The following is an 8,334-nucleotide window of genomic DNA, read 5'->3' on the forward strand; positions in this document are numbered from 1 at the left end:
TTTGTTACTGAGTTAATTATTTATGACCCACTTCAAAATATTTGGGATCATATTATTTTACCTCTGTTTGTCAATTTTACCATCTCACACATGTTAAATAAACTGTGGAGCTACTCGTCATTCAGTTTTTAAGAAAGAACTTTTATTATATACAGGATGTAAAATACATATAATTAACGTGTGAATATTATCAGGATTTTGGTTTTCAGTAAATTCTTTGACAATGACAAAATGTTTTTAATTTTTTCGTGGAAATATGGTTCGTCTTTTTAACTCCTCAAACAGTTTCGAGCTAGAACTATACAGGTTGTTAGTAAACTTACGTAAAATATGCCTGTCAGAATTTAGATGTTTTTATAAAATTTCCACAAAAGGATGTTGAGTTTTTTCAAGTTTTGATGAAAATATGAAGGAGGGTAGTGCATGGTTTGTTTAGCTACTTTGTTTAACCTTTTTCAAGCTAGAATCTTTATGTCATGTCGTATGAAGGCACAAATACTAAGCTTAAGACTTCATTAACGACAGGATATTGAACAGTGGTTAAAAATGCCTTCCTGATGACCTTTCATCTGATAAATACTATTTATCACACCAGAGCCACATTTATCAGTGGCTCATAACTATGACAGGGGCATACCATATTTCTCAATCATTTAAAGTTTTACTTCGACATTAGTGTTTGCATAATCTCTATCTAATTTATTTATGTAATTCTTTTCATATTTTTCGTTTGATGTGCTTTTGATTTTGCCATTTGATTAGCGACTTTCCTTTTTGAATTTTCCTCGGAGTTCAATATTTTTGTGATTTTATACTTTTTTTTAAACAATTTTCCCTGTCCTATCAATAATTGATAAGAAAAATGTAACAATTTCGTATAATAATGAATGCCCAACATGTGCCATTGAAACTTAAGATTTCTTTTGATTAGAATAATTAAAAAAGTTTGTGAATATTATTGGTGACTCTAATAATATACATTTACAATGTAGCTAAGTTTAGTGTTACTCTATACTGTAGTGTATTGGCAGATTGAAACATAAATATTCAAATTTTATTAGATAAATACTTACCATCATAAATTCAATTGCATCATAAGTCAGATGGAAATAGCCTCGACTAAAAACAAACGTACTCTTACTGGTCCACACCTATACCCCTGTTTACCCATATTCTCCCATTCAATTTCCTCAAGACAGAAACGTAAAGAGGAGGGTATGAAGGGGAGGCGGGTGGGACCTATAATTTATGATGGTAAGTATTTATCTAATAAAATCTAAAGTTTCTTTAAAATTTGAATATTTTATAGCTATAAATACGTTACCATCATAAATTCTGAGTAACAGAATCAAACGTAAAGCTGAATCCCCTGTAACAGAAGAAACAGGAGGAAAGTTCAATCTTTGTGCAGAAACTATAGGTCCAAGATAGTCTAAGCTCTCAGCAAAAGTAGACATAGATTGGAGGTAATGAGATATATAAAAGAGTTCTCATTTCTCTAGAAAACCTGCAGACAGTACCTCTTCAAAAGATTCACTGTTAAACAGAGCCCAGGATGCAGATATACCCCTAACATCATGAGCTTTAATATTAAAACTATTCAAGAGTTCTGCATTAGAAGAACTATAAGCTAAAGATATGCATTTGCATATCCAAGTAGAAATAGTTTTCACAGAAAGATCTGAGATTCCTTTTTTAATAGGAATAAAATGTCTTGAGTTAGAAACAGAATGTAAACTACTCGTTCTATCCTATCCAGATAAATAGAAAGAATTCTTACTGGACATACAAGTTCAGAAATAGAATCACTAGGGAGTGCAGAAATCACGACTGGTTCTGCACCCTTATCTGGAATCTGATTCTTTGCCAAAAAAGCAGGATCATTTCAAAGAGTTACAGAAGAGTTATCCCTGTTAAATCGAAGGCAAGCATCAGAAATGGAGAAGGCATGGATTTCACTCCTCCGACAAGAAGCCAAAGCTAAAAGAAAACAACATTTATGAGAAAGAAACCTTAAATCTACTGTTTCTACTGGTTCAAAAGGAGGAAGTTTTAAAAAGGATAAAACTAGTCCAAGATCCCACTTAGGAACTAACGTTTTTTGTCTTGGTCTTTCAAGACTAAAACTACGAACCAAAAGTGAAATATGCCCATTGTTTCCAAAATCTGGGCCACCAGAAATATGAATAGTTCTTGAAATAGCTGAGATATAGCCCTTTATAGTAGAGAGACATAATCTTTAGGATTCAAAAAGAAAAACTAGAAAGTGTGCTAATTGTTGTACAGTGACCTGGAAAGGATCAATTTCCCGCTTACTACACCAATCTGTAAAGATTGACCATTTTGCATCATAGACAATTCTAGTGAAGTCTCTGACAGACTTTGTGAGATGCTTGGTTGCTCCTTCAGAAAAACCTCTCTTTCTGAGAGTAACCCTAAGAGAAGCCAGGCGTGCAGATGAAGTTTTTCCGGCTTTTGATAAAGGGATCTGGATAGAGTGTCCGCTAGAATATTGAGGTGTCCCGCAATATGTCTCACCACTATATGAACCTGGAGTTGAAAACACAGAAGGAGAATGTCTCTGGTTATCTGATAAAGAGAAGGTGAATGAGTTCCTCCCTGATTCTTGTGATAAGCTACAACTGTTGCATTGTCCGTGGCCAGAATGACAGACTGATTCTTTAGAGACAGTTGGAAATGATTCAGTGCAAGCAAAACTGCTTTCATTTCCGATACATTGATATGCTCTTCCAAAAGATCTTGATTCCAGACTCCCGAGATTGTAAACTTTGTTGTTCCAAACGGAGCGAAGGTATTTCCTTTAAGTATGGGAAATAGGAATGTGGAAATAAGCATCTGAAAGATCCAGAGAAGTATTTCACATTCCTGGAAGGATTGAAGCTCTGGTTGACCCGTTTGTTTCCATTTTGAAATGGGGAACAATAAGAAAGTTTCAGAATAGAAAGGTCTATGACCGGGCTCATTTCTCCCGTCTTCTTTGAAACCAGAAAAAGACGGGAATAAAATCCCGGAGAAAGAGTTAAGAGTGACACTCCTCTATTGCAGATTTTTGTTACATTTTGTCCACTTCTACTGATAGAAGTTGATACTTGACTGGGTCTTGAGTATGAGACAAACTTATCGGAACTGCAGACAGAGGAGGTGGGTTCTTGAACTGAAGTGTTAATCCCCCTCGAATTATTTACAGCACATAAAAGTCTGAGGTAATTTTCTTCCACCAATTTAGGAAAAAACCTAACCTCCCCCTACTGGTATTGAATTTTGAAGAACTTGTTTTAAATTTTCCTCTGGGGAAGCTGTCAATAACGTACGCGGGGGCAAGAACCTAGGTACTAGACCCAGGTTTTTGGAACCCTTAAAACCACCAGAAGGCTTACCTGAGCTTTTACCGGAGTTATGGGATTTGTTCTGCGGTTTACCGTAGTTATTCTTCCTTTTCTTAGGGTGCTATAAACAGTTTCGTATAAAAAACTAGGGGTTATTCCCCGACTAAAAATAGACATGGTCCCTCAAAATATGACGTCATAGAAAAAACTGTTGATTGCACCCTTAGCAGAAGCAGGAGGACAACATGAAGCAGAAGTACTAGTAGAACTAGAAGTAGCATTAACCGACCTCTTGCCATTGTTAACTTGTACACTAACTTTGACTGGAGGAGGGTTTTTGCTGAGTTCCTCTTGAACCCGCTTGAACCAAACATCTTGTCAGTAAGTGGAGATTTCAGTAAAGAACCTTTCCAAGACTCAGCAACAGAAAGGTTTTCAAGAAACTCTTTTAGATAGGGTGCAATTAGCAATAGAACCCATTAAAAGCAACTGAGATAAACCTAGAGCTTTATCCAGTTCAAGTAAGAAGCATCGTACTTCTGCTCGAACAACTGTATCTTCGCTGTTAAGCAAATATTCGGTTGCAGCCAGAAAATGTTCGGCTGTGCCAATACTTTAAGAAGCACTACGAAGAAGATTCTCAGTCTTAGACCAAACAGGTTGAGTGAGACGAAGACCATCCACTGGCTTTTTTTCACAATAAAGATGAAAGAGATTTGTCACAAATGGGAACAAGTCTACCCAATGAAGAGTCACAGATATCAAAATCTTTGTACTTAACCTGATCAGAAAAGGATGACATTCCAAATCCAGAGATATTGTTATTGGCAACCTTTTCGCTAGCAGAATTAGCGATACCTTCATTAATGAATTATAAAACAAAAGCCATATGGCCAGATTCAGGAAAGGAACTGTGAGAACTCACAGTATCCTGAGAAATACCACAGGAAGCTTCAAAAGTTAAAGAAGGTTTCTTCGGCTTGGAAGGAGAGGCAAAAGGGATATGGGCTTCATCCCTCATCAAGGTATACACGTTATCCCTAAGATCCTTCAAGGATGGAGTATCCTCAGTCTCCTTGGTGGGAGGTTGTTGAACTGACGTAGGCTCCTGGTCCGTCTTCGATACCTTGGAAGAAGAAGAACTTTCAACATTCTCATCAGTGAGGAAAGCCCTTTTGTGACACCCAGGGTAAACAGAAAGTAAATATATTCTACAGACTTAGCTGGAGCAGGTTGATGAGAAGATACTATATTCTTCAGTTGAGTCATACGACTGGATAGAGTACTAAACTCAGCCTTGAAAGACTGACCAAAGTCCAAAAGGAACTTCTGAAAACCATCCAAAGGTGATGCATGATCAGAAGAGCTCGTAGACTGAGCTCGAGAGTCAGGTAGGGTGGTAGAAGGAGCTACTGCAGGAGTCAAAGATACTGCTACTGGTGGAGCAGGAGCTAAAGGTGGAGCAGTGAAAGGGTCGGATTGATAGCATTACCAGACACCGTTGTCGAAACTTCGGTTAATGTACTGGTAGTTTTTTTTTGGGGGGGGGGGGGGGGACTTAAAGGAAGTGACCCATTCAGGAGATAGGCCGAACCAAGAATGTTAGCGTAAGGACTATCCAAATTCAAGTCCATTCTACTTTAGTCTAAAAAACACAAATAATTTGTTTTTGTTTAGAAATTAAAACTAAACAAGGGAATAAATTTCCAATAATATATACACAATAAATGAAAAGCAATTCAGCTATTCAAAAACTTTACAAACAACTGTTCTCTGTAATATCCGTGAACGACAAAATGCACGTGTGACCGATGTCACAGATGGAAATTGAATGGGAGAATATGGGTAAACCGAGGTAAAAGTCCGGACCAGTGAGAGTACGTTTATTTTTAGTCGGAGTTATTTCCATCTGACCTATGACGCAACAGGGGTAATACTCAGAATTTATGATGGTAACGTATTTATAGCTATAAAATTAGAAATCTTCCGTCGGAAGATGTATGAAATTATATAACTAGATTTGTAAATACTCTGTCGTCTTCTTTTAACACAGTTTCAAAAGATTCTTTCTAATCTAATTAAACATGAAGTAAAATTAAGTTACGGAAAAGGGACACAGATGAACTATATATATATGATAGTACAGACTACATATACACATCTAAAGCAACGCTGAATAGTACCATATAAAAAATGCTAACATTTACTTACATAAGACTCAATGGCATTGGTCTGTTGCTTTGGAAATCACCGATACCGATACAGAATTAATTATTAAAACATCATATAAAAAGAAGATGTGGTATGATTGCCAATGAGACAACTGTCCACAAGAGACCAAAATGACACAGACATTAACAACTATTGGTCACCGTACGGCCTTCAACAATGAGCAAAGCCCATACCGCATAGTCAGCTATAAAAGGCTCCGATAAGGCAATGTAAAACAATTCAAACGAGAAAACTAACGGCCTTATTTTATATAAAAAAAATGAACGAAAAACAAATATTTTACACATAAACAAACTACAACCACTGAATTACAAGCTCCTGACTTGAGACAGGCACATACATAAATAATAAGGCGGTGTTAAACATGTTAGCTGGATCCCAACCCTCCCCCTAACCTGGGACAGTGGTATAATATATATAGTGGTATCATGATGTTATTGTCGTCTTACCCTTTCGTAAATCATATCCTGATTTTACAGTCAGTGAAAAGAAGTTAAGGAACTTTTGTCCTTATTGTTAAATTTCTTCCATATTGTAATATAAACAATTCAGTAATGATATTAATGTATTACTATTCCAGTTCAAAAATATTTTAAGAACATATTCAACTGTACAATCAATAAGATTAAAGGAAAAAAATACATGTTCTTTTCGTATTTTTTGTGGATTTTTGCAAGAATTTTAAAAGATCACAATGCACCATAGGTTTGTTCCTTAAAGAGGGTCGACCCCGGCTAGGACTGAATTACCATGATGACCATTTCGAGTGCACCATATGTTTTGTTCCTTGTGATCATTAGTAGATACACCAAATCAGCTTATTTTATCTGCGTTAACCATACATATTCCGATATTCCAAACCTAAATGCGTGTGTTTAGTCTTTCATTATCGGAATGACATCTATATATGACATAGATAAATGGGAGACATGTATATTTTCCACCAGATATCTCCACCAAGCACTACATCTTTCTAAAGTGCTGACTACCATTCTTTCTACAATAAAAGATAGCCTTCAAATATATTATGGTGTATTCAACTTGTGGTGTCAATCAGATGTGGATTCTTAAAAATGCTTAATATCTACTACCAAATTTTAGATCACAGTTTCTGCATTTTTTCTATTAAATGTTTCGACGCTTTACACTACTATTCCCCATGCTCAATAGAAAGATCAACATCACTATCTCATTAAAGATATTGTTTTCTATAAAAACTAGAATCTTATATATGAATTTCTTGTTTTGGGTTATAATTATTCTTATTTTGTGACGAAACACACTGATTCTTTCAGAAAACACACTGAATTTTATATTATCAAAATGCATTACTGTTTGATCGACAATACATTTATTTGAGTTTGCAGGATTGATTTTTCAACAGACATTCGCTATTCCAATGGGTACTATGTTCACCCCTACTTGCCGAATTGTTTTTGTACTCGTATGAAGCAGAATTCATTTAACACCTTCTAAAAGACAAAAAGAAAAAGCATGTAGCAAAATTCTTTCTTTATTTTTACTTTCTGATATATTTATGATGTCCTATCACATAATAACACATTTTCATTGTTTGGCTTTATAAATATTTTGATATGAGCGTCACTGATGAGTCTTATGTAGACGAAACGCGCGTCTGGCGTACTAAATTATAATCCTGGTACCTTTGATAACTATTTAAACCTCTGGGTCGACGCCACTGCTGGTGGACGTTTCGTCCCCGAGGGTATCACCAGTCCAGTAGTCAACATTTCGTTGTTGACATGAATATCAATAATGTAGTCATTTTTATAAATTTCCTGTTTACAAAACTTTGATTTTTTTCGAAAAACTAAGGATTTTCTTGTTCCAGGCATAGATTACCGTAGCCGTATTTGACACAACTTTTTTGGGGGAATTTTTTATCCTCAATGCTCTTCAACTTTGTACTTGTTTGGCTTTATAAATATTTTGATATGAGCGTCACTGAGCGTCATATGAGTCTTATGTAGACGAAACGCGCGTCTGGCGTACTAATTATATAATCCTAGTACCTTTGATAACTATTTCAGTCAGTACTTGCATCCCATATATCCGAAGGACTGGTTCAAATCTTGATTTTACTCAATATTGACATAAATGGACGACTTCATACTAAAGTCTAATTTCAGTACTTCCCAAAAAACAATTTAAAATTTCTCAGCAGTAACATACCCTCGGCCCAATCGTATAGTGAGTAAATATATCATTGGTACGTTATGCTCGTGAATGTTCACCCTATACGGACTTCATATTCAGGAGTGTGCTCCTTACGCAGAAACTGCTCCAAAGGAGCTAAGATTCAAGTTGACAATTTGTTAAATTTTTGAAACACCATCATGAATTGGTAGAACTATACGATTGGTCTGTGTCTAAACTAACTAACGAAATTTTAACCACGTCTTAGATTGTGCTTTACTATCTACGCCGTCTGGTCTGCTAGGCACATAACGTGTTTTTTTTCCCGAATATGAATTCGCATTGCTATAAAACGTTTCTTTGTATTTATACATCCAACATTCATGTATTTAGTTTTGATGTTTCTTTTCCTGGCCGATTTGATATTGGGTTACGTTTTATCATTTGTTGTTTGAATTTTGTATTTTCTGTATTTTTCACTTATGTGTCATTTTTCAGTAAAGTCGAGTTACTCGTGATTCGTCTACAGTGGTTTTGTTTGATGTTGTTTGTTTTCAAGTGTGTTTTCGTTTTGGTCTTACATTATCTTGCCTTATAT

The sequence above is a fragment of the Mytilus galloprovincialis genome, chromosome 3, assembly GCF_965363235.1.
Source record: "Mytilus galloprovincialis chromosome 3, xbMytGall1.hap1.1, whole genome shotgun sequence".
NCBI lineage: Eukaryota > Metazoa > Mollusca > Bivalvia > Mytilida > Mytilidae > Mytilus > Mytilus galloprovincialis.